Source organism: Miscanthus floridulus, chromosome 19, assembly GCF_019320115.1.
Source record: "Miscanthus floridulus cultivar M001 chromosome 19, ASM1932011v1, whole genome shotgun sequence".
NCBI classification, from domain to species: domain Eukaryota; kingdom Viridiplantae; phylum Streptophyta; class Magnoliopsida; order Poales; family Poaceae; genus Miscanthus; species Miscanthus floridulus.
This window is the reverse complement of record NC_089598.1, coordinates 108,954,833-108,969,184: the sequence shown is the minus strand read 5'-3', so window position 1 is coordinate 108,969,184 and position 14,352 is coordinate 108,954,833. Positions and strand designations below refer to the sequence as shown.

Genomic DNA, 14,352 nt, shown 5'->3' with positions numbered 1-14,352 from the left:
AAGTATGAAACATACACAATTGGAAAATGTTGCATATGCATGTTTCAGTAACAAGGACATGATGAGATAGATGATGCACATGTTTATGAAATGAAATGCAATTAGTAGAAGCCAAACACCTAGGGTGTTACATCTATTTCTATCTCTGTCATACCATTATTACCTTAAACTTATTATTCATTTATCATTTGACTTATCCCTGCTATATCATGAGAGTGGTTTTATCATAAGTATATATATTTGTCAATATCTCTATGCCAACACAACTCCATAGCTCCTCCCTATGGATAAAATATAAATAATGATACCTGGCATACTCTCAGGTGAAATGCTACAATGGTATATTATTTGTGTGCTCGCGAATACTTTAATATATATATATAATTTTCCTCTAAGTTTTCAAGTGTTATTTATAATTACCAACAACACATTTCTGGCATCATGCTAGGGATGACAACTTAGTAAAGAGTGATGCTAAGAAATGTCAACAAGCATTTCTGGCGCCATTGCCGGGGAGGGGCACATGGCTAAGAGAATTGACTAAATAAATACTTATTGATAAAATCATAATAGCTCTGCTTTAGCAAGCTTACCCTTGTTTGTCTTTGTTCATATCTTATACAGGGTATTGCAGGATTGGTTGTGATTTACTAATAATTTCCATCAATTAGAATCAAATAAATCAAGAGGAAGCTCAACACTAGTTTCTGAAGCTATGGCTGACAAGACCCTACGTGAGTTCTCTGCTCCAAGCACTGAGAACATTCGCACTGGACCAACACTCAGAACTACCAACCTCAAGTTTGAGCTCAAGCCAAGCCTCATCAACATGGTGCAAGCTACCCCATTCAGTGGAAAGGCACATGAAGATGCTAGTGCTCATCTTCAGAATTTCTAGAGATAAGTAGCTCGGTCGTCATCAAGGACGTTGCTCAAGACATCATACTACTTCACTTGTTTCCATTCTCACTAGTGGGATGGGTGAAGCAGTGATTCTACATCAACAAAGATCACATCAACACATGGGCAAAGTGTTCAAAGGCCTTCCTAGAAAAGTTCTTCCCTATAGGCAAGACCAATGCCTTAAGAGAAAAGATTTCTAATTTCCAACACTAGAAGGGAGAAACCATTCTAGAAGCATGTGAACATTTCCAAGAATACATTTTAGATTGTCCTCATCATGGAATGGAAGATTGGTTGCTCATGCAAGGCTTTTACCATGGATTAACTCAGAAAAGCTCATGAACAACTAGATGCAACTGTTGGAGGATCATTTATGTCACTCACCCTTGGAAAAACTAAAACTCTTATGAAAAAGATAGCCTCTAAGCAAGACTGGTCTCAATGCAATATTCAATCATGCAATAAGAGTAAAGAAGTACCAGAAGTGGTGTATGCACTGTCAACCAAGATGGACATCTTATTGAATTGGCTTGAACAACGAGCCAATTATAAGAAAGATCGTCAGGCTATTCAAGATGCATTCAATGCTCAAAACACCTGTGGAGAATATTTGGGGTTGAATTCCCTGAATATCAGGAGGATGCAAATATCATCATCAATAATTTGCTCCACAACAACAGAGACAAGGATGGAATCAACAACAACAGTCAAATTACTAAGGTAAGTACCCAGATAATTACTATAATTCTTCTAATTCTAAACAGCCATCCTTGAGAGACTTGATCTTAGAACAAGTTAGGATTAATGAGAATATTTATAAGAATCTTGCTTTTAATGATAAGGTCCTAAAAACATAAATATTAAAATGGATAGTTTTTCTTCCACCATAAAAGACCAACTTAGCTATAATAAAAAGATAGAATCACACTTAGCCCAGTTGGCTGCTGCTCTGCCTTTTGCCACTAACCTTGAGAAGGTAAACACCATAACCACAAGAGGTGGCAAGTCTACTCATGATCCACCATATCTGACAAGGACAGGTAAGACACTAGTGGTAGTGTAGGAAGAGGAGAAGAGAACCAATGAAGTTGAAGAAGTTGGGCTACAAGAGTGAGAGTTACAACAAGATTTTCATGACACGACCCTCCTATCCTTTCCACATAGAAATTAGAAAGCCAAAATGGATGAGTAGTTTGGTAAGTTCGTAGAGGTAATTCAAAAGTTATATATCAATATTCCATTGCTAGATGCCATACAGGTACCTACCTACGCGAAGTATCTCAGAGACATCCTCAATAATAAAAGACCATTGCCTTCCACTAAGGTAATCAAGTTAATGGAGGAGTGTAGTGCGGCCATCCTAAACACTTCACCTATCAAGAAGAACGATCAAGGATGCCCCACTATCGACTGTTCGATCGGGAGCCAAAACTTTGAGAACGTGTTATGCGATCTTGGAGCAAGCGTTAGTGTCATGCCTAAAAAGGTCTCTGACAAGCTCAACTATTCAACACTCACACCAACATCGATGTGTTTGCAACTGGCTGACCAATCGGTCCGCTACCTTGCAGGAATCACTGAGAATATTTCGGTAAAAGTACGAAATTTCTTTGTTCCTATAGATTTTGTAGTACTTGACATGCAGTAGCACATGAAGACACCCCTCATACTTGGGAGACCCTTTCTGAGTACTACAAATGCTCACATTAATGTCAGAGCTGGAGAAATTAAATTCCATATTAATGGAAAGGAAGAATGGTTCGCTTTCAAGCCAAGACCAAAACAATGCTCCAATCTGGAGTGGCATGAGAAGCGAGTATCAAGGTCTCCATCTCTGGGACCTACTGACGCACCTAAAGAATAAACCCAAACATAGAAGTCCAGTTCGGTGGACTTAAAATACCGAACCCTTGCCAGAAGGTAACTCTGTAGCTATCTATAATTATTTTTTGCATTATATTTTAGTTTGCCATATTTACCTTTCAACACCTACATTAGAAAAATAAAATAAAAATACTCATCATGGCATTATAAAAATTCAAGCCCTATGTAAATAATTTTTACAGGAGCGTAAAAACCCCATAAAAAATATTTACCATAGAGGCAAAAAAATAAAAATACCATCATTCATCTTCTTATATTTCATAGTATCATAAAATATTTTTGCATTGCATTTTCATACAATATATGGTAGAAATACGGGCACCGGGACCCACAAACACTTGGGACCCACCACCATCACCTCCATCTTCACTTAACCTCCACTATCACCTCCATATCTTCACCATATCTCCACTTATCTCCATTCTGCACCGTCCAGAGCAAATATCCACCGAAAGGAGCACTTCATTTACTTAACCACGAAGCAAAGAATCACCAAGAAAATGGAGAGGCCATTTGGCCATGGTGTGGGGCTAGTCGGCCCCACCACTAGGCCGACTGTCCTGCCACCTCCCCCTCTATAAACACCACTCCTTCCTAGTTGCTCTCGGCCTTGGGCACAACACAAAACAACCTTCCAAGTTCAAAATTCTAGTTCAAAATTTCGTAGTTGAAATTTCCTTGGTAGAAGTAGTGTTGGAGTAAGAAAGAGTGTGAGGAAGTTTGGGTGTGAAAGTAGTGCTAAAATCTTGAGAAAGAGAGAGAGAGAGGTACTATTGAAATTTGAGCAAGAAAAATAGAGTTTAAGAGTGGTAGTGCTGTTCAAATCAAGAGAGGAAATAAAAAATTATTAGGGTGGAAGTCATGCCACAATCTTGATTAGAATATTCACTAAACAATCTCAGATGACTAACTTTTAGATGATTGACTTTTGGACAGCTAACCACTAACATTTTTATTTTTTCTAATCCCATTCCATGAGTTATGTTGTTTTTGTATATTTTGCAGGAAAAGGAGCAAAATCGCCGGCAAGCTCAAGCGGGCGATATCGTTCCGTTCAACAAGAAGTCTTCATCATGAGCAAGCACTGACATGGAGGTCGATCCTCCATCTCCCGCTGTTGGAGCATCGTCCCGATCAGGCCCCGTGGAGAGGAACGTTCTTTTGCTAGAAAAGCAGCTCAAGCTCAGGGGAGATAGGGAGAAGAACATCTACAAGAAGCTAAAGACCCGGGATTTCATCCTCACTCCTGCCTACGATCCAGCCCTACTACAACCTAGAGGTATGACCGCTGAATTCGAACTCAAGGGAGATGGGAGGATGCTTGGGAAATTGATGAACCAGGTGTAAGCTTTTGACTACTGAATTTTTGTGCACTCTGCAACCCTCCGATTTGGAAGTCTCAATTAGACTTTTTTGGAAACAATTTTCTATTCCCTGGAAAAAAATTTAGTGAACTTCTTGGATTTCACTCTCAGTGCATAATTGATGTAGACTCCGCCATACACGACTTTGATAGGAATAAATTTTGGAGGGAGATTTCAAAACAAATTGTTTGCTACCGCCCTCGCACCAATGAAATTCATCATCCTACTTTGCGATTCATGTACAAATGGCTAGGATTTTCTCTTTTTCCTAGAAGTGATTTTCGTATAGTTAGAAATGATGAACTAAAACTGCTTTATGCCATGATCAAAAGAAAGGTTTCACCCATAAAATTCATGATGACACAATGGTTAGAAATTCTTGGTCTTAAGGGAGATGTTGGGTGCACTTCTTTGGTCACTCGCATAGCTAAAAATTTGGGTCTGCTAGAAAATGCTTCTGTTATTTACATTGACGTTCCCCACTGGCTTATTGATTATGACTATTTTAATCATGCACCTATGTTAAAAAGGGTAAGGATGGGAAATTTGTCATGATGTATGTGGATTATACAACCGAGTTCCCATTACCATACCGGAACCTTGGTCTGTATGCAGTGGATTCGTTTGTCTTTGATTTGTAGAGAAATGAGGAAGCACCTCGTAGGAGTGCCTCTATGAGGATCACTCTCAACCTACAGCCTCAATACCATGGAGATGACCCCATCCTAGAAGGACCTACCTTCACTAGCTATATAGGATTTGATCAAGTAGGACCTTCCCAGGTGCACTATCCTATGCATTCAGGCTGGGACCAGCCGGGATCTTCCTGTATGCATCAACCTAAACATGTTGGGTGGGAGCAACCTTCTCTGCATCATTCGGAGGGTTCTTGGCATCAAGGCTCAAGTGCATAATGGTAGGATGACAACTTTGATTACTATCAGCAGCAGCCATATGAGGTCTCTAGTGGTTACTAGGGAGGACATATGTCCTTCTCTGCTCGTGGCTTCCATGACCACCCCATGGCCTATCAAGATCAAGACATGGACCACCATCCATGGTCCAAGGGTTACCATGAGCAGTAGATAGAACACGCTCGCTTTGACACCAAGCTCACTACCATCGAGGAGAGCCAGCATGAGATCCAGAACACCCTACACCAACATTCCCAGTGGCAAGAAGAAGCAGGACAACGCCTTGCCACCATCCAGCAGCACCAAGAGCAGGAGAATCAGAATTGGCAGTACCTATTTTAGGGTCTCAACATCGACCCGCCTTTTTGAGAGATCGCAGCAATACCCAGCTTGGGGGAGGAGCCCCCATTACTTCAGGTAAGTTTTCTTTTTGGTATTTTATTATTTTCTTTTGTTTATTTAATTTTTGAATTTGTATAATTAACAAAATGCAAAACTAAGAAAATAAAAATAAAAATTTGTCTTTATCTTCTATATATATTAGTGTGTACAAAGTTTAATTTGTTTAAAGTATGCCTTAGTTTCTTGTATTTAAGAGTTAAATAAATGAATAGAACTTGAAGATAATCTCACATGATATAAATGATGAATAGTTGCTCTGTTGTAATTCCTTTCAAGTACCTAGTTTTTAGCCTAGAATTCTCCCAAGTTTTGGATGAAATCGATTTGACATGAAAATTTGCTCTGAACTTGAAACTTGTGGGTAGCAAATGCTTAATCTAAATCTAGGTAATTGACAGATATGATATGAGAAGGTTTGAGCCGCTTTTTATCTTGTTCCAAGCGATACTAAATTCTGGAGATTTCTTTTGAAAACCTAAAAAGGCGATATGATGAGTTCCTATATGACAAATATGATATCTAGGCTAGAAAAAACTTCTACTTATATGCTACTTGTTTTGCATTGAGTTTAGTCAAGCTTTGTTGATGCCTCATGAGAGGTTTGGCATGCTCTTAAAATCAAGATCACGTACACACCACCCACATATGCACTATTCGTACACTAGGGATAGGCACAAAAACATGCCTTCCATCTAGATCCACCTATAAATGTTCTACTCCTACACTAGGAGAAAACACCAAAAATATGCTTCATAGGTTTCCACCACATAAATGCTTCAAGTGTTGTTGTTATCTCTCAAATATTTTATTTGTAGAAAAGAGGCTTGGGGTATGCAAAAGTTATTCATAAAAAAAGAAGAGAAAAGAAAAACACTGGAGAAAATGGACAAGTGTCCAAAGTATTAAAACAATGGGTACTTAGATGCTCGCCTAAAAAAATGAGATGAATAAGATAGCCCATGTTTTCTTGCAAAGATGAGTTCAAATAAGAGATATGTTTTCAAGGAGCATAATAGAATTAGGCTGGCTACCATATATCCACCATATTCCACACACATGCACATCTTGATTTGATTGTATGACCCAACTCTCTTTGGATCCGAGGTTTGACTTTACAATATGTGTATTGCAAGTATGCTCTTTCATGCAATTTCCATTCCTATGAGCTCCACATAAGCCTTAGTTGTAGGAAAAGAAGGTGTATCATCATTTATTGCCTTGGTGAGGATCCACAAATACCACATATATAAGAGAGACTTGAGAGTGTCATACAATGGAATCTCTGAGTTTTATTTTAAAAACTTACAAAAACTCTAGAATAATAGTTGAACAAAGAACTTAAGACATGGTGCTTGACTTGATCATTCTGTCTTTCAATTGCTCAAGATCCAAGTGAAGGCTTAAAAGCCTATGGTTAAAGGTAATATGGGTAAGTTTGAAAGTCAGATCGAGGAATTTTAATCTAGAGGAGAATTCTTGAATGAACGCATGTGTACTTTTGAGGAGTGAAAACATTGATGCAACTCCTAATCAATTGCTAAGTTTGGCATTGCTCAAGGATGAGCAAAGGTTAAGCTTAGGGGAGTTTGTTGACGATAGTTATCATCCATCATAAATCATCAACTTAACTTGAATAAATGTACAAATAGGATCACCAACATAGATTTAAAGGTTTAAACTGACAATTTCAACAAGTTTTGGTGAATCTGTGTTTTCAGCAGGGTTTATCCATAAAATTGTTAAGATGGATCAAATCATCAAATAAAAACAAGCTTATCCACAGCGAAAACTACCCTAGAAGGTTCTAGAAGACTCAGGAAGACACCACACCGATGCGAAGACCGATGCGCTGACATGTGGGGCTTGCCAGCCCCACCTATAATTCGACTGGCCCCCTGTCCCCACCTGGCAGTCCCTCCTTACGTTGGTTCTCCACCGCCTTAAGGATTGCATCTACATCGTTCTTTCAAGTCGGTTTGATCTGAGTACTTAGGATTGATGCTCCGGCCTATATAACCAGCCCCTGCCGCCCCTCCAGAACACACTACCATAAGTCAAGATCAGACCAAAAATTAGGGTTTCCAAAGAGAAGAGAATAGAGCTCCAATTCTTCAAGTTTCTAGTATAGGCTAGCTAGCAAGGTTCTAGTAGAGTGTGGGCTATTGCTCGAGATTCTGGATCTACAGTCTAGAGATTGGTATAGCCATTGTATATCTAAATTTATGACTTTGTGCTACTTCAATATTATGTTGCTATTTATTATGTTCCAAGTTTGCTCTAGTTATATGCTTGATATAGTTATGATTAATGATGAATTTATGCATATGTTCGCAAAGCTCTTAGCTCAATACTCGAGTGAGTTAAGTGGTCAACACTATGTAAGCATGGTGCTTAGATATTGTTTGCCTGTGCATGCATTCTGCACTCTAGGTCATGTGGTAGATCGTGGATGTGATACTCCTATTGAGTCCTTTAAAGTCCACTCCCTATTTGTAGAGCAAGTAGAACGTGGTTGCAAAGGGAGACAAGATTTGTTCTTGATCTTCCTTAGTAATGTTCCTTCTGCATAGATCCAAAGTTAGTTATACTATAGATGAGAGTACAAACTTCACACCATTTAAACTATTGAACGGAGAAGAAGCAATGACACCTGAAGAAATAAAGTTTGAAGGTCCAAGAACCAATGTGCAGATCATTGAAGAAAAAGAACTGATAACAAGCAAAGACTTGCTCAAAGAAGAAAAGATTAAAGCAATCCAAAATCTCGAGAAACACCAAAAAGAAACAAAGAATTGGTATAACAAGAAAGTAAAGCCAAGGCAACTTTCACCAGGAGACTTTGTCCTAAAAAGAAAAAGAAACAAAGATACAGTCAAAAAGTTTCAACAAAAATGGGAAGGCCCTTATGTCATCACAAGGACAAATAAGTTGGGATCATTCCATTTGGCAAATATGAATGGGAAAGAGATTGACCACACCTGGAACATTGAAGCACTCCGAAGATACTACCCTTAGACTTTCATCTTTCTCAATACAAGTTTTTACTCTAGAAGTAGAATAGCTATTTGCTATTTTTACATTCTAATGTTTTAGTTCAAATGTAAACGAGCTGCACTCTTTTTCCACTCAGGGGAAGCCCCTCACAGAGTGAGTGGTTTTTTAACGAGGCGGCCTCTATTGTAAATTCTCATCAAATATAAATAAGAAACTATTCCCCTAAATCTTGAGTACAACAAAAACAACAAAAGCCAAAGAGTATACCTAAAATATACTCAAATATCATCTAAAATAAAACTAAAATAGGTAACTTCATTTTCTGAACAAACAAAAAATAAAGCTAACCTATATATAAAATATATAATACTTCATTTACTCTTTAGTTTTATCAAATTCACTAAGGTGAATTATGACTTCTAAGCGAAGTCTACGTGTTGCCTTCGCAAAAAAGTGTGGGGACGACTCTTTTTCAAATTCACTAAGGTGAATTATGACTTCTAAAAGAAGTCTACGCGTTGCCTTCGCAAAAAAGTGAGGGGACAATGTTTTTTCAAATTCACTAAGGTGAAATATGACTTCTAAGCGAAGTCTACATGTTGCCTTCACAAAAAAGTGAGGGGACGATATTTTTTCAAATTCACTAAGGTGAATTATGACTTCTAAGCGAAGTCTACACGTTACCTTCACAAAAAGTGAGGGGACGATGTTTTTCAAATTCACTAAGGTGAATTATGACTTCTTAGCAAAGTCTACGTGTTGCCTTCGCAAAAAAGAGAGGGGACAACATTTTTCAAATTTACTAAGGAAAAATATAACTTCCAAAGCGAAGCCCACGCATTACCTTCGCAAAACTTCATGTATCAATATAAAACAAAGTATACAAAATTCAAATTTATTATAAAATAGAATCATTTATTAGATATTACAACACAGAGAAGCAAGTTTACAACAAAATTCACAATAAATCACTTTCCAAAGCTACAATAGTTGCAGCTTCACTAATCAAGTCTTCAACAACTTTATCCGACACACGATCCACTTCTGAGCATAGAAAATCTTCAGAAGCAAACCTTGGCGAAGCACTTGAGCATGATGACTGGAAAAATAATAGTGTCAAAATATGACCTTTCTAATTCAAATATCATGATAAAATAGGGGGAAAAGTGAAAAATCAACAGCTACCTGGGAAAATTTGTTGAAGTCAACAACACGCGGTAAACAAGGTTTCTTTGTTTTCAACAATAAGATTTTTAGACTCAAAATCTAAAATAGCATACATCATCTTCAAAATAATCACAACATAAAAAAACAAAGACATCATAACTTAGCGCTTACGTCAGCTTACGTTCATCAAATGTAACAAACGTTGGATTCGCCTCACTGGTTGCATACTCCAACCACAGCGAAGGTTCAATGATAAAGTTATCCTTACACATTAACAACAACATAACACCAACTTCATCCTGCCTAGTTCAATATTTACAAATGTCAAAAGTCTTTTAAAAACCTCACCCCTCAACTTAAAATCTAAAAACTAACTACGAAGACAACTAAAATGGATGATCACCAACATTGTCATCTCTAGCATTTTCTTCCTCACGCTTGTCCTGCTCCTTCTGCTCCTTCTCATTAGCAGCAATTTCCTTCTCAAGCTGCTGCAAAAAGAAAACAAAATATTAAAACATAAAATAAAAAGAAAGTGAGGTAAACAAAAGAAGAGAAAAGACTTCAATCTAACCTTCTCTATCTTCTTGTTCACCTTCATGAAAGCACTCTCTCTTCCACCTAAATTCCAATATTGATTGAAATACTTCTTGCAAAGCAATTGAGTCCAAGAAGAAACTTGACTCAACGACTCCACCGAAGAAAACTTATAATCTTTATCTAGCATTTGCTCATACAAATGATCTTTTGCCTCTTTCATCAAATGGAAAAGTGCACGAGTTGCATACACACAACTAAAATCAGCACTAGTCTAAATAACAGTTGGCAAATCCTGATATTGACGGCACAACCAAGCAAAGAATGGATCAAACTCCCCAAACTCCCAGCAAGGATCTTCTGGCTTCGCACCAAACTTGTCATAGCAATTCTTGCAAAGTTCCTAGAGGCGATTACACTTGTCATGAAATTTTGATCTTTCTCAGCAGACTTCTTCTCAAGATTATTTTTCTCCGTTACAATCTTATCAAAATCTTTCTTTAAATTATCAAAATATTCAGTCTTTGTCTCAAGTTTGGCCCCAACAGAGATACACCTTGACTCCATATTATGGAGAGCTTCAACTATTTCTACTCTTTCTTTTTCTTTAGAGGCAAGCTAAGATTTCAAAGACTTAATCTCCTCAAGCAAACCTTTCTCACAAAGTGTCATATTTTTTACTTCTTCTTTGACAGATTTATGTAAACTCCTTTGCAAAAGAGCACTCTACAAAATAAAACATCATAAATGTCAAATCGTGAAGCCAAATTAGCATATGAAGTCAAAACAATAAACACATATACCTTATAAATCATGGTAACACTTGCATCTGCCAACTCAAGGGAAGATTCCCAGCAAGTTGAGCCTCATCATCAAGAACTACGAAGGCATCATCAATATACTTTGACAGCTTTAACTCTAACTTCTTTGGCATAATGTGAACTCTGTCCAAGCCAATCCCAACAAATTTAAAAGTGTCTAAGTTCACACCTTGAGTTTGGTAGTACTCCATGCACCTCTTACACGCCTCAGGATCAACTCCACCAAGGATTGTTTCTTGGGCTTGGCAGGAGTAGTAGGCACCTGAGCCACATCCTTCATTTTCCTAATATCAATGGTTGTTTCCTTCTAAGATGAAGGATTAGGAAAAAATTCCTCAACACAAAAACAAACAAAAGTCTAAAACAAGAACAAAAGAAAAATGAAATTCAAATCAAACAAACACAAAAACAAGCAAACTTACCTGTAGAAACTCCCTTTTTAAGTTGACAAGCAAATTTTTCACCAGTATTCACATCAATTGAAGATTCAGTAAGACAAGAAGCCTGAGCATTCTTAGCGTCTTCATCAAAAACATCATCATCAGAATCATCAAAATCAAGGGTAACAATAGTGGTACCCTTACCCTTGCAAACTTTAACTTTTGGAGCATCAGTCTCCATAGACCCACCTCCCAAATCAATATTTTGCATCACAACTCGAGTGGAGAGGCAACATCAAGAGTAGCACCAGCGTCTCCTACAGTTTCTTGCGGAGTTTCAACACCAAATCTTTGATAAGATGGCCCTATAGTTTCCTATGAAGCCATAGTCACAATCTCACCTTCTTTAGTCTGTGCCCCAGCAGCAGCATCGACAATAGTATCAGGAGCATCAACAATAGGAGATGAAGAAGGCAAAGTGTCTTTGCTAATATTTTTCTGAGGCGAAGACAAGATACCCTACCAACATTTTCATCAGAATAAAAAGTACTCGCAAAATTCTAGAAATAGTCACCAAGCGGAGTCAACATTGGTGGAGTCAAATCACTAGAATTAAAAACTAAATTAATCATTCTCACCTCATCATCACAAGCTTGCTGACTAAGAACCTCCTGACTGTCAACATCAAGACCCAAATCAACTTCATCTTCTATATTTTTTTCTAAATCAAAAGAAGCTGAAACTTTCTTTTTCTTACTAGTCCTCTTAGCAAGTTGTCCACCAGCTCTTTTCTTCTTTATAACATTTTCTAACCTCGGCTTCGCTGCATGAGTATACGCTGGTGGAGGTCTTTCATCATATTTTATCTGGGCAATTTCAAATATTCTATTTAGATGCTCATAATCTTTTCCAAGAATTTTGTCCATCAAATCTTTCTCCTTCTTCAAAAACTTGCCCAGAATCTCAACTGCCTTAACTTCAACAGCAGAAATAAATTCTTCATCTCTTGTGTACTTCTTTGAGCGAAAAGCTTCTTTGTCAGGATACAAATAATCTTTCTCCCTCACAACTTTCTTATAAAAACAAATAAAGCTCTAAACCTTCTTAAGAGCCCAAACTCAGGCTGCAATATATTCTTCGCAAAGATCATGAGCACTTTGCAGACTAGCAGTCAACTTGTAAGCCTTTTCACAAATCTTTGAATTCTTTGTACTCAGAAATTCAGGCTTACAATAAAAAAACATTCTTCTCCATCTTCTCAACCAATGGATAGCGCTTCACAATCTTCTTTGACTCATCCCTTTCTTCAACCATTGGAACTATATGGTAAAACTAATACCTATACCAATTTTCAACCCATTTATTCTTGGAAGCTGGAGAAATTTGCTTAGCACCTCGAGCATGTTTAAAACTGCAACAACCAAAGTACTTGATAATAGTCTTCCCATCCACATTCTTATTCCTAAACTGAGTATGCATCTCATGAAGAGCACAAAAAGCCCTAATATCCAAATTTACATTTTGAGACTTCACTGCCCAAACAAAAAGAGCAATCCTCACTATTCCATTAGGAGTCAAATGATGCATTTCTATGTTACATGCCTTTAGAAGTTCTTCAAGAAAATCTTCACATGGCATACGAAGCCCAGCAGCAAATTGATCCCAAAAAACCACACATTCAAGAGGCTTCGGATCAGGAACTACTTCATTTTTAGGCAAACAAACAGATGCCTTCTCCTCCATACGATTAGTCACCAACCAATCTAATTCTTTATCATCCATCAAAGTCTTGCCAAACTTCAAAGACTTCATGTCATCACCAACCAACTCAGACTTGGATATAGAAATGCCCGACAAATCTTCACCCAAATCAGACTGATTAGATCCAACTGGAGAATTTGTAGAAGCATTCTCCTCTTAATCAGACATCTAGAAAGCAAGAAACATCTCTGTAAGATAAAAATAATAACAAAAAAGAGAAAATAGAAACAAACAAATTAAAACTAACCTTAGTCAATCAAACTTTCACTTCTACAAAGAAATAGTCTTCGGAAGAGAGTTTGCCTTCGCTAAATTTTTTGACTTCGCTTCAAAGAAAATTTCAGCAGCACCTCCCCATGTTCAATAAAGTAGAAAAAAATAGGGGAGGGACTGAAGTATATATAGGAGGCTTCGGGTCATACCTAACAGTTCAGCCTCCACCGGTCAAATACGACCGTTGCAATTTAAAAAACCAACTGTTCACAGTCTAAACGGCTATAAACGACCAACTCCAAAGTTTGGAACGACATTTTCTATCTTTGTTTTAAATCCAAACTTCATAGGATTCAGACCTTTGGAGTAGGCCTTATGTGGCAGAACTAAAGATGGCAACGGGGACCCGATCCCCGATTCCCCGCGGGGAATTCTCCTATTAGGGGACGGGGATGGAGTCAAATATGCCCCTATGGGGATCTAAACGGGGAGAAAACGTCCCCCGTCGGGTTTGGCGGGGACGGGTCTGGGGGAGCATTCCCCGTCCCCGATACCCTCATCCCCGCCCCGTTTATATACAGGCTTTGCTCTCTTTCCTGATGGCCCAACCAGCCCACGAAGGCCCAATGTCTTCTGAGTATATATAACAGCAATAACCCTAGTTCTACACCTTTGTGATGATTAATATCCTGCTTCTTGCTATTTAGCTATTTTTGGATTGTGATTCGTGGTGTACTCTAATATTGTGTCGATGAACTCATGTGAATGATGATGAATTAACCTGAATGGTGATGAACAAATGCGGGGACGGGGATTTTTCCCCTCGTGGGGGCGGGGATGGGGGAGAAATCGTCCCCGTGAGCTTTGGCGGGAACGGGGACGGGGATTTTTTCTCCCCGTGGGGACGGGGATGGGGAGGCAACCTCCGACGGGGAATTCCCCGTTGCCATCTTTAGGCAGAACCACCCGAAATAACACACTTTCGGAGGCGCTCGTCTTTCACTAGACACTA

At 38.3% G+C, this 14,352-nt stretch overlaps 1 non-coding gene across 1 annotated transcript; it reads right to left on the bottom strand.

Annotated features, from left to right (window-relative positions):
• Positions 1 to 1,079: 1,079 nt before the first annotated feature.
• On the bottom strand, positions 1,080 to 1,186 carry LOC136530214 (small nucleolar RNA R71). Its single transcript, XR_010777699.1, has one exon. It is a non-coding gene; the product is annotated as a small nucleolar RNA R71 (small nucleolar RNA).
• Positions 1,187 to 14,352: the final 13,166 nt, after the last annotated feature.